This window comes from Panthera uncia, chromosome X (assembly GCF_023721935.1).
Source record: "Panthera uncia isolate 11264 chromosome X, Puncia_PCG_1.0, whole genome shotgun sequence".
Classification (NCBI taxonomy): domain Eukaryota; kingdom Metazoa; phylum Chordata; class Mammalia; order Carnivora; family Felidae; genus Panthera; species Panthera uncia.
In genome coordinates, this window is record NC_064817.1 from 44,974,825 (window position 1) to 44,988,484 (window position 13,660).

A 13,660-nucleotide genomic window follows, 5' to 3' on the forward strand; every position below is an offset into this window, starting at 1 on the left:
AGGCAAAATCTCAGCCCTTCTCAGTGTTTTCTAACTGAGAAGAGAGACACTGAACTAATAATTCATAAAAACATATGTGGACTGTATGAATAGCTTTACAACTCTTTTTTAATGTTAAATTTATTTATTTAAATTCAAGTTGGTTAATATACAGTGTAGTATTGGTTTCAGGAGTAGAACCCAGTGATTCATCAGTTACATATAACACCCAGTGCTCATCCCAACAAGTTCCCTCCTTAATGGCCATCACCCATTTAGCCCATCCCCCCACCCACCAGCTTTACAACTCTTGAGGTATAAGGAGAGTCATATCTTTTGTATTTCTCCAAAATAAATGAAAACAGGCTTGACCCTTCATGGGCCAGATTAGCAAAAAGTTTAATACCACCCTCTTTGGCTCTTTTCTTCCTCTATTTTAATCCAGGAGGGTAAGTCAACAAAAGACTAGACCATAGTGCACAAAGGATGTTGGCCTGATGTCTATGCCTCAGGAGAGAAAAACCTCCACTGCCATGCATGTATTGTGCCTCATTGCCACAATGTATCACTACTGAACACCAGTCTGTTTCCATCTGGCACTGCTGGCCTACTCCAGAGCAAAGCTTTGCTGATTCCACCTTCCAGCACAGGTCAGCATAGTCCTTCAAATATTCCACAGATTGCAACTCTTAAGTGATTAGTGTTTCCAGGCATACACTTAACTCTTCTCAGAGACCTCACTGCCTCAGAGGCACTGGGTTCAGACTGAAACAGGTATTTACCCATCACAGACTCTTCTTTCCATTCCCTAGGGATTTATCCCAGGAGTTGTGAGGCTTTCCTTTTCAAACCCCTGAAATTCTCTTTCTTGGGAAAAATAACTTCATTGCCTCCAAGAAGAAACAAGATCTAATGAACACACAAAGCTTTGTTAACCTTTCCTGGGGGAAAATACCTTCCAAACCTCACCCTCCCAAAGAAGACCAAGGGTGAAGTGGTTATTTATTTGGTTCTTGGCTCCCCAGTATTTGTTACCCATTCTTTTGGTAATAGTACATTGATTTGGGAAACTTAAATTATTACTTCCCCCACTGGATATAGTCTAGCAGGAATGTCAACCATAGTATATGACCTCCTCTGGTCAAGAGATGGACAGATGACCCAAACTAGACCAGCTGGATCTTGAATGGGGATGGCTTCTCTCAACTCTAATATGCACGTAAATCACTTAGGAATCTTGTTACAGTGCAAATTCTGAGTCAGTGGGGTCTGAAATCCTGCATTTCTAAAAAACTCCCAGATTATGCCAACAGATCACTCTGAGATCACACTAAACAGAGCGGACAAACAGCTGGAGTACCTTCATCCAGATGCAGCAAACCTTAAAAGACCATCAGTATAGAGCTCTTCTTTCCTGAGGAAAGAAGGAGAGGGAGAAGGAGAGTGGGAAGGAGGGAAGTAGGGAGAGAGAGTGAGAGCAATTTCCTTTCAACAAGCGACTGGGTCAAAGTACCATTGTCTCTCCCTAATAGCCGGCACCTAGTTTTCAGCCTTTATGTGCTGCTGATGTCATCGAAGACATTCTATTTTGTGAGCCCTTTTGTAAGACTACAAAGACTCTTAGGCATCTTCAAGGTGGTAGGAAGTTTCTTTGTCCAGCAACAACTGGAAAAAAACTTGGTAAACTATGTGCATAGATACTTGACTGTTCATCTAGTTTTGCTGCTTTGGTGCACATCATTAAGATTCTTTGCATTGATGTCAAAGTCTCCATTAATAAGTATTCTGGTTCATTACGTTGCTGGAAGGCCATGTTCCAAAGATTTGGCATTACAAAATGCAGTGCTTATTAAAGGAAGGGTATGTGACAGGAGGGAGATATGGTTAGGAGAGATCTGAGCTTGATGTCCCAACTCACTGTTCTCACAATTCAGATACACAACTACAAGACAAAGTACAAGTTTTTCAGTGTGTACCCAAGAGAGTGCTACCAGCTGATAAGGACAATTCAGTAAGTTCCTCCTTAAAAAAATAAATAAAAATAAAGACAGACTTCACTTCTCCATGAGGGTTAATCTTTGAATAAAACATTCAAATGAAGTCCTGGTTCCCTGAGATGGAATGAATACCTAAGGACATAGGCATTATTGTGGATGAGGCCCAGCAGCTGGGAATTCTAGGAACTGTTTAGCTCTGGTTTCTCCATGGCAAGGTAATAAGACACTCTTATGTGTTTTCCATCTGGGGCCATATTTGGTACAGAGCAGATTCCATAGTGGAGGAAGCAAAAATATGGGTGAGTTTTGCTTCTCTGCACTGTCCTCATAATCCATGGTTCCGGCTTGCCTGATATTTTGCCCAAATGACTTTGTTTCCAAGGCTCCAGGAATTTTCTGACAGTCAATGGTATTAAGTATTATGTTTACTCAAACATAATACTGGTTTACAGTAGGCTTATTATTCCATATCACATAGTAATTTATTAGAGTTGACCCATAAAGAGCAAAACTTGAATCTGTAGGAATTCATTCATTAGTATTCAGAATGCTATTTGAGGGTCTCCCCTTAAAATCATTCTTGTAAGGTTGGCAGAAGGCCAGCTCAACTTCATCTCCCCACTTATAAATGTGGTTTTTGATTAGGATTCTTTGGCTGCAAGTAGCAGAAAGTAAGAGAAATTTAGAGGACTGAAAGGAAGGCTAGACAAACAGAAGCCCTTCAGCTAGCAAGGGAACTTGATAATAGCAGAAAATTATTAACAGGTTCTCCTAGGTACCACTCCTTGGAAGAAATGAATGAACGCCAATCATTTTTTCCATCTTTGCATTGCTGGATACAAAGCTCTGTCATCCCAATACAACAATAAGCAAGGGATATGAACAGACCATTCACAGAAAAGGAAATATGGTACAAGAATGAGTGTGAGAGTAGATTGTGAGAGACACTAGATGACCAGAGGTGGTCCCTGCCTACAGAGGGTCACATACGCTTTCAGTCTGTGTGCTCCCTAGGGCAAGGCTCAGATTCCACTCCCCTTTCAGGGCTCCCCATCGAATGCTTTGCATAGAGTAGTCCTTTTAATCATCACAACAGCCCTTAATATAAGTATAATTATGTCTTATTTGTCTAACGAGGAAACTGAGGCTCAGAGAAGGGAGGTGGCTGGCTTTAGGCTGTCTAGCCAGGAGGTGGAAGAAAAGGCTGCCTCATAGGGTCATTTCCCCTACACATGCTGCCTTGGATGCTGTATATGATTGTGTAGTTTATGCACTTATACGAGTACCCAATCTAGAGGATAAGTGGGGGCTGGGCTCAAATCTAACTTGTGATCCATTCAACAAGGCAGCTACCCCTTTGTGAATCCGTGCCTATCCAGTGGAAGGGGCTCATTTTCCTAATTTGTCCAGCCAGGGGAATGTGTTTTTCACTACATTCAGAGAATGGCACTGTATGGGCTAGCAGCAGCCTCACCTGCTGCATCTCCCTGAGGTGGGTTGTAGAGAGGATGGGCAGGGGTGGTTGGGAAGGATGAGACAACATAGGATAAGAGGCTGTTAGCTTGAGAGAGGCTGAGGGAAACAAAATGAAACCTTGCAGTAGGTACTCAGGAGAAATTATATACGGAAAAGATTATATATGGAAAAGGACAAGTTAGGGGCATATCTTCTCCCTAGGAATTTCCTCAGGCCTATGTGAGCTTGTTGGTTGAATCTAGGGGCTTGATTTAGGGAGGATAGATCTATGGGGCTCTGTCTTAGGATCTCAGTTTGAGGGCTTCATTTTGGGGGCCTCAGTTTATGAGGCTCTCCTGGATGACTGGGTACTAGATATAGATGACCCATCCACCATACTGACCAATCACTTCTCTGACCTCCTCATTTCCAACCTTCTTCTCCAGCCACCTCGGCCTCCCACTTTCATGGTCATAGCCTAGCCCCTATCCTCAACAAAAATGGAACCTTCTCCCCAAATCTCAAGTTCAAACATACCACCCTCTAATCATAATTTCTTGGTCCTCTAGCTGATTTAATTTCATACCTATCCCACATAAGCATTCTTCCCCATGATCTCTACCTCCTGGTATTATGCCTTATATAATCTCCTTCCCTGGAGTATGAGCAGAACTCATGACTTACTTCTAACCAATAGATTATGGCAAAGGTGATGGGAGATATCTCTATCTATCTATCTATCTAGCTTCATCTTGCTAGTTGCTGGCCTTGAAGAGGCAAGCTGCTATGTTGTGAACTGCCTATGGAGAAGGCCATATGGCAGGGAACTTGGGGAAGACCCTAGGATCTGAGGACCTCGCTTCTATAACCACAAAGAACTGAGTTCTGCCAACAACTACGTACGGTTGGAAGAGAATATGAAATAATATGTGGCTTCATATGAGACCTGGCCAACGTCTTGATTGCAGCCTGTGAGACCCTGAACAGAGAGAACCCAGATAAGCTATGCCTAGACTTCTCACACATGGAAACTGTGACATAATAATTGTGTTGTTTTAAGTTGCAAAGTTTGTGGTAATTTGTTATGTAGCAATAGAAAACTTATACACTCAGTTTAGAGTTAATTATCCATCATTATTATCACTCCCTTGCAAACAGCCTTACTCTTTTAGCCCTTATGGCCAACAGACACCTAAAGCAACTCCCAGTAATCCCCACTACCTGGTTTTCATGCCCTGTGTAATTTCCTCTCTTTGAGTGTAAGCAGAATCCGTGACTTGCTTCTAGCCAATAGAATACGACAAAAGTGATGGGATGTCACTCCTGTAAGACTGCATCTGACCAGATTAGAATTAGAGATACTCTTATTAGCTTTGAAGAAGTAAGCTGCCTTGTTGTGAAAGGGCCTATAAGGAGGATCATGTGGCAAGGAACTTGGCTTCTAGCAGCTGAGAACTATCCCTGCCTGAAAGCTAGCAAGAAAATGAGAACCTCAGTCTTACAGCTTCAAGAAGATAAATTCTTCCAATAGCCTGAGGTGGCCTGGAAGCAGATATTTTCCCTAGTCAAGCCTCTGATGAGACTGCATATCTAGTTGACATCTGTATTGCAGCCTGATGAAACCCTAAAGGAGAAGACCCAGCTAATTTGTTCCCAGATTTCTGATACATAGAAATTGTGAGATAATAAATGCATTTTGTTTTAAGCCTTTGACTTTGTGGTGATTTGTTCTGTAGCATAGAAAACTCATACAGCCCCTCCCTCCCATATTTATACTGACCTGGCCAAACACAACTCAGGTTAGTCAAAATGCCCCACCTAATCTGTATCTGAGCAGCTGAATGTTATTAGAGAAAACCAAAAAACACACGTCACTTGATTTCAGTCTGTCATTGATTTCAGACCTCAAATGGGCATTGATAGCATAGCAATCTTGCTATGCTCACTTCTCCATTCTCAGAGATTACTATTTCATACCTTCTCAGCTCCTCCCAAACCTCCCATGTCCCAGTCTCCTCACCTTCAGCTGTTAGCTTCACATCACCCTCCATTAAGAAGATAGCTACGGGGAGCCTGGGTGGCTCAGTCGGTTAAGTGCAAGGTCATGTGCCTGAGTCTGGGTTTGGGGAAATGGTTCAGAGTCCTCACAATTAAAACCTCAGGAAATTATCCCATTTTGCTTTTTATTTTAAAATTTAACTATTTGAGGTGCCCCTGGGTAGCTCAATTGGTGAAGCATCCAGCTTGGCTCAGGTCACGATCTCACAATTCATGAGTTCAAGCCCTGCATCAGGTTCTGTGCTGACAGCTCAGAGCCTGGAGCCTGCTTCAGATTCTATGTCTCCCTCTCTCTCTGCCCCTCCCGCACTCACACTCTGTCTCTCTCTCTCTCAAAAATAAATAAATGTTAAAAAAAAAAAAAAAGAAGGATCGGGGCACCTGGGTGGCTCAGTCGTTTAAGAGTCCGACTTCGACTCAGGTCATGATCCTGCAGTCCATAAGTTGGAACCCCGCATGGGGCTCTGTGCTGACAGCTCAGAGCCTGGAGCTTGCTTTGGTTTCTGTGTCTCTCTCTCTCTCTGCCCCTCCCCTGCTTGTGCTGTCTCTCTCTCTCTCTCTCTCAAAAGTAAATAAACGTTAAAAAATGTTTTTTTTTTTAAAGAAGATAGCTGCATTTGGGGTGCCTGGATAGTCCAACTCTTGATATCAACCCAGGTCATGATCTCACAGTTTGAGTTCAAGCCCTCCATCAGGTTTCACTCTGATTGTGCAGAACCTGCTTGGGAATCTCTCTCTCTGCCCCACCTATGCTTGAGTGTATGCACCCACACTCTCTCTCTCTCTCAAGAATAAATTTAAATGCATTCAAATGGAAATTCCCTTATCTCACCACTAGATCTATAATCCTCTCTGTACCCAACATCTTTTTCTTCAGACTTGTCACTCGGAGGAACTATTCCTCTTCTTATAAAAGACCAATCCCTCCACATCTGCTTTACACTTCTCTCACCTACTCAAGGTCTTTACTTCTTCAGTTACTCCCATCTCTCCTGTATCACCGGTTTCTCCTCTTTGAGGCCATTCCCATCAGCACATGCATATGCTCTGCTATCTACCATCTTTAAGAGTCCCACTTGAATTCCATGAGTGCCTCCTGCTACTGCCTATTTCTCTCTTCCTTTGACAGCAAAATTTCTCAAGACATGGGTTACACATTGCTGTCCCCACTTCATGTTCCATTCACTTTTCAACTAACTCCAGTCTAGTTTGATAGCACTCCATGAAACCTGCTCTGGTCAAAGCCACCAAAGTCTTCATGTTATCAAATCCAACAGATGAGTACTTGTCTTTGCTCATCCTAATTGTCCTCTCAGTAGCATCTGACATGGTCAACCAGTTCTTCTTTCTTGAAACATGTTTATTTCTTCTCATCCTTCTTTGCTGGCTTCTAAATGTTGACATTCTAGGATTGTAGACCCATTGCCTCCTTGCTATCCCCACTTGAATATCTACTAGACACCTCAAATTAACATGTCTAAAACATAAATCTTGATATTTCCCCCAAGTCTGTTCCACCCACCACCTTCCCTTATCTCAGTACAACTACCAGTTACTAAATTAGAAAATAGAGGGGTGCCTAGGTTGCTCAGTTGGTTGAATGTCCCACTCTTATTCTCAGCTCAGGACTTGACCTCAGGGTCATGAGTTCAAGCCCCGTATTGGGCCCCATGCTGGACACAAAGCCTACTTAAAAAAGAAATAAATAAATTAGAAAACTGTGAATCATGCCTTTCCCTCACCTCCTCCATGCTCAGTAGTACTTATGGAGTACTATTGGTTTTATCTCTAAAACTTGTCTTGAATTTGTCCACATCTGTCTCCACTATCACTAACCTACACCAAACCACCATTGTCTCTTGTCTGAACTATCATAATAGCTTCCTTGTGGTCTCTCTGCTTCTACTTCTGCCTCTATAATTCATTCTCCACACAGTAGTCAGAGTAGTCTTCCAAAAAAAGTAAATCATATCATTTCATCCTCCTGCGTGGAAAATTGTCCATTGTGTTTCAAATAAAAGTTAAACTTCTTGCCATGGGTTAACAAGGCCCTTGCTAGTATCACACACTTTACCTCCTGTACCTCTTTTCCTCTCATACTAAGTTCCATTATCCTTCCCTCTTTTTTTGGCACTGTCTTCTTCTGGCCTTCTATCTCCTCCTTATAATTTAAATGTTACATCCTCAGGATGCCTGGGTGGCTCAGTTGTTAAGCATCTGACTTTGGCTCAGGTCGTAACCTCATGGTTTAAGAGTTGGAGTCCTACATCCGGTGAACTTGAGCCCTGCATCAGGTGAGCTTGAGCCCTGCTTTGGGTGAGCCCCACTTCTCTCTTTCTACCCCCCCACCCCCCGCCCCTCGCTCACTTGCACCCTCTCCCTCTCTCAAAACAAAAAGTTACATCCTCAGAAGTGTTTTTCCTGACCACTGTATTGAAAACTGTTTCTCCTTCCCCTGTTATCCTACTCAAATGTAAGCTCTGTGAGAGCAGAGCGCCTTTGTCTTGTTAGCTCGGGGCTTAGTGCAGTGCATGGCACATATTCAGCACTCAATGAATATTTGGTGAATGAATGAATGGATGAATGAGGCAGTTTCCCTAAGGACTTAAGTGCAATGTACTTCAATGTGAGGACTGAGATTAGCATGAAAGACAAAATACACTGCACAATTAGGTTATTGCAATAGAAAGACTGTACACTAATGGAAAATGTCTTAAAGGAGAGGAAGGGAGACTGAGATTATGGATATGGAGGCAAGTGGACAAGGGTGGATAGTTTAGGAGTCTTATGAGGTAATGAGGACAGGCCTTTGAGTCATTGAGGAAAGGGGGAGCTAAGGTTTGTTTGTTTTGAGAGAAAGAGGGCACAAGTGAGTGAGGGGCAGAGAGAGAGAGAGAGAGAGAGAGAGAAAGAGAGAAGCAGGGCTCACCTGAAGCGGTGCTTGTGCTCACCTGATGTGGGGCTCAAACTCACCAACTGTGAGATCAAGACCTGAGCTGAAGCCAGATGCTTAGCGACTGAGCCACCCAGGCACCCACTGGAGATGAGTCTTATCGCAGAATATGTGGGAGCAGGGAAGACCTTGGTAATTAGCCCTTTCTCAGAACACAAAAGTGTGGGGGATTTTTTAACCATGGCTACTTTCCAGGAACACAAGACTCAGCTAAGTTTCAACGTTGTCACTGGTTATCTCAGGTTTAGTACAGGAGCTTGATCTATTTCAATCTGTGGAATCAAATGCAGCCTACCCTAGGCACTCACTCTGAAGGCCTATATTTGGGTTCAATCTGAACAACTTGAGTGGACCACCTAGGGCCATCACTGGAAGTGATTCTGGAGTCTTAGCCCGAGGGTCTCAATCTTGGGATCTCAGTTTAGCAGATCAGCTTCAGGGAGATTTATCTGGGAATTCTACTCTGGTGAACTCAGTTTGGAGGCTCCAATTAGGGAATTCTGTCTACGAGGAGCAGTGAAGGGGCTCACTCTGGATGTAACAGGCTACTATTCAATCCAGTGGTTCATTCTGAGGTTGGTAAGGAGTTTCATTTGGCGGGGGGCTCAGAGTGTGGCCCCAGTATGGGGATCTGAAACTTTGTTCTGCAAACTATCTCTTGTACACAATCTGGGAAAATTCTTCAGGGAGCTCAGGCAGGATATTTGTTCTGGAGACATCATTTTGGGGGTTTGGTCTAGAAACTGGACCACCTACCTTATGGTTGCCTAAGGGCTAAGGAACTGCTAGGTTAGTACTGGGGATCAGTCTCACTGTACTGGTCAGTCGGGAGCTCTGTTTGGATCACTCACTGTTGGATATGCATCAGGATTTGGGCTTAGAGTTCTGAGTCATTGTAGATCAGAATTCAGCCTAACCAAGAGGGCTCAGCTGACATCAAATGTGATTGCATGTAACAGAAAACCAACAAATAACGATGGTTTAAACAAGATAGAAGCCTTTATTTCTCTCATGTAGAAACAGTCCCAAGGAACTTCCCCTCTCTTTTTTTTTATTTTTTATTTTTTTCAACATATGAAATTTATTGTCAAATTGGTTTCCATACAACACCCAGTGCTCATCCCAAAAGGTGCCCTCCTCAATACCCATCACTTACCCTCCCCTCCCTCCCACCCCCCATCAACCCTCAGTTTGTTCTCAGTTTTTAACAGTCTCTTATGCTTTGGCTCTCTCCCACTCTAACCTCTTTTTTTTTTTTCCTTCCCCTCCTCCATGGGTTCCTGTTAAGTTTCTCAGGATCCACATAAGAGTGAAACCATATGGTATCTGTCTTTGTATGGCTTATTTCACTTAGCATCACACTCTCCAGTTCCATCCACGTTGCTACAAAAGGCCATATTTCATTCTTTCTCATTGCCACGTAGTATTCCATTGTGTATATAAACCACAATTTCTTTATCCATTCATCAGTTGATGGACATTTAGGCTCTTTCCATAATTTGGCTATTGTTGAGAGTGCTGCTATAAACATTGGGGTACAAGTGCCCCTATGCATCAGTAGTCCTGTATCCCTTGGGTAAATTCCTAGCAGTGCTATTGCTGGGTCATAGGGTAGGTCTATTTTTAATTTTCTGAGGAACCTCCACACTGCTTTCCAAAGCGGCTGCACCAATTTGCATTCCCACCAACAGTGCAAGAGGGTTCCCGTTTCTCCACATCCTCTCCAGTACCTATAGTCTCCTGATTTGTTCATTTTGGCCATTGAGTGTGTATTTAGATGTGAAAAAATACATCTTATTTTCAGTAACTTCCAATGAAATTAGGCATTTATTTCAATAATAAATGTAAGGTAGTATCTTACTGTGTTTTGATTTGTATTTCTCTGGTGATGAGTGATGTTGAGCATCTTTTCATGAGTCTGCCAGAATGGCTAAAATTAACAGCTCAGGAAACAGCAGATGTTGTCAAGAATGCAGAGAAAGGGGAACCCTTTTGCACTGTTGGTGGAATGCATACTGGTGCAGCCACTCTGGAAAACAGTATGGAACTTCCTCAAAAAATTAAAACTAGAACTATCCTATGACCCTGGAATTGCACTACTAGGTATTTATCCAAAAGATGCAAAAATGCCGATTCAAAAGGGCACATTCACCCCAATGTTTACAGCAGCACTATCGAAAATAGTCAAATTATTGGGAAAGAGCCCAAATGTCCATCAACTGATGAATGGACAAAGAAAATGCAATATATATATATATATATATATGCATACATATACATACATACACAATGTAATATTACTCAGCAATCAAAAGGAATGAAATCTTGCCATTTGCAGCAGTGTGGATGGAACTAGAGTGTGTTATGCTAAGCGAAATAAGTCAGAGAAAGACAAATATCATATGATTTCACTCATATGTGGAATTTAAGAAACACAACAGGGGTGCCTGGGTGGCTCAGTCGGTTAAGCGTCCGACTTCGGCTCAGGTCATGATCTCACGGTCCGTGGGTTCGAGCCCCGCGTTGGGCTCTGTGCTGACAGCTCAGAGCCTGGAGCCTGTTTCAGATTCTGTGTCTCCTTCTCTCTGTGACCCTCCCCCGTTCATGCTCTGTCTCTCTCTGTCTCAAAAATAAATAAACATTAAAAAAAAATTAAAAAAAAAAGAAACACAACAGATGAACATAGGGGAAAGGAAGGAAAAATAAGAAAAACAGAGAGAGAGGCAAACCATAAGAGAATCTTAAATACAGAGGACAAATGGAAGGTTGCTGGGGGGATGTTGGGATTAAGGAGGACACTTGTTAGTATGAGCACTGAGGTTATATGTAAGCGATGAATCACTGGGTTCTACTCCTGAAACCAATACTACACTGGATGTTAACTATTTGAATTTAAATTAAAAAAATAATAAATGTAGGCACCCAAGCACAGTGGTATTAGCAGTACCTGCGACTTTGTCATCAATAGACAGATATTTTTCATAGCAGATCTCTTAAAATATTGTTTACAATCATCATTAATTTGAAATCACAGTAGTCATTCAATCTGCTAACCTGCTAGTAGAGGATAGCATTTAATGTATTAATAAAGAAATATGTATATTACAATTAGTTTTTGTAATGTTTTGATAACTATATTTTAATATAATTGGTTTCCTTTATAATCCTAGATTTTATTTTATGCATTTAAAAACATTAATCTGGGAAGGGATATATTGACTTCACCAGATTGTCAGATGGGCTCCAGGCACAGAAAAAGTGATCTGTCACTTATTATACTCAATTTTGGACTTCAGTCTCAAGGCTAAATCTCAGGGTTCATTTAGAGGTCTTGTTTTGTTGGACTCCAGACTGGGGTTCCAAATGTGGGGATTTCTAGAAGACCTATTGTGATATTGTCATTTTTTATAAGAAATATATATTTGGTCCTTGACCCTGTTCCTGGCACAGAACTCCTAAAATCTTTGTAATTTCCTAAGTGATTAGAATGGTAAAAGGTATCTTTTGCTATGTTAGTGAGGTGACTTTTGGAAAGCCCCTAGGTAACAAAGGATGGGGGCTAGTTGTCTGTAGAGCCAAACCTGTGATTGGAAGTTTCTGACTTTCAATCCACCCCTCGACCTCTTGGGAGGGGAGAGGGGCTAGAGGTTGTGTTCAATCACCAATGGTATTGCAGACGCTGCTGCTTCCCCAGAGATACCCACACCACCCATCCATTGTCAACCCCACCATGTTCTTTGACATTGTCATGGATGGTGCGCCCTTGGGCCCTGTCTCCTTCAGGGTAAGGGACCTGGAAACCAAGATGTGACATAAAGCTGTTTTAACAGATGGGAGCTCTTTGTAGACAAAGTTCCAAAGACAGCAGAAAACTTTCATGCTCTGAGCACTGGGGAGAAAATATTTGGTTATAAAGCTTCCTGCTTTTACAGGATTATTCCAGGATTTATGTGCCATGGTAGCAACTTCACACACCATAATGACACTGGTGGCAAGTCTATTTATGGGGAGAAATTTGATGATGAGAATTTCATCCTGAATCATACGGGTCCTGGCACCTTGTCCATGGCAAATGTTGGACCCAACATGAACGGTTCCTAGTTTTCATCTGCATGGCCAAGACTGACTGGCTGGATGGCAAGCATGTGGTCTTTGGCAAGGTGAAAGAGGGCATGAATATTCTAGAGCCATGGAGCACTTGGGGTCCAGGAATGGCAAGACCAGCAAGAAGATCACCATTGCTGACTGTGGACAAATCTAATAAATTTGACCTGTGTTTTATCTTAACTACCAAACCATTCCTTTTATAGCTCAGGAGAGCACACTTTCACGCCCATCTGCTCGAAATATCCTATAATCTTTGTGCTCTTACTGTAGCTCTATGGGTTCCATATTCACCTTACTCCCCTCCAAGTCTAGCTGGATTGCAGAGTTAAGTTTATGATTATGAAATAAAAATTAAACAACAAAAAATCACCAATTTCCAATGATCTAATCAACCATGCTTATGTAATGAAGCCTCCATTAAAAACCCTGTTGGAGAGCTTCTGGGTTGATGATCACATGGAGATTCACAGAGAGCATAGAAGCTCCTTGCTCCTTCCCACACACCTTGCACTATGCAACTCTTCCATCTGGCTGTTCCTGAATTATATCCTTTTATAACAAACTGATAATCTAAACTTAAAAAAATTATTTTATTTTATTATTTTATTTTATTATTATTATTTTTAAAAATATTTATTTATTTTTGGGAGAGCAGAGAGCGGGGGAGGGGCAGAGAGATCGGGAGACACAGAATCCAAAGCAGGCTCCAGGGTCTGAGATGTCAGCACAGAGCCCAATGTGGGGCTGGAACTCACAAACAGTGAGATCATGACCTGAGCTGAAGTTGGATGCTCAACTGACTGAGCCCTCCAGGCGCCCCTATTTTATTATTTTTGAGAGAGAGAAAGAGAGAGATTGAGTGTGCGTGAGTGAACAAGGGGCAGAGAGAGATAGAGAATTCCACGAGGTGCAGAGAGAGAAGGAGAGAGAGGGAGAGAGAATCTTGAAGTGGGGCTCGCGTTCACTTGAAGTGGGGCTTGAGCTCACCTGATGTGGGGCTCAAACTCACGAACTGTGGGACCATGACCTGAGCTGAAATTGGACCTTTAACCGACTGAGCCACCCAGGTGCCCAAATCTAAACTTTTTGTAAAGGTTATTTATTTATTTAC

General features: G+C 42.3%; 1 pseudogene; it reads left to right on the plus strand.

Annotated features, from left to right (window-relative positions):
* Positions 1 to 12,160: 12,160 nt before the first annotated feature.
* On the plus strand, positions 12,161 to 12,766 carry LOC125932185 (peptidyl-prolyl cis-trans isomerase A-like; annotated as a pseudogene).
* The last annotated feature ends 894 nt before the right edge of the window (positions 12,767 to 13,660 follow it).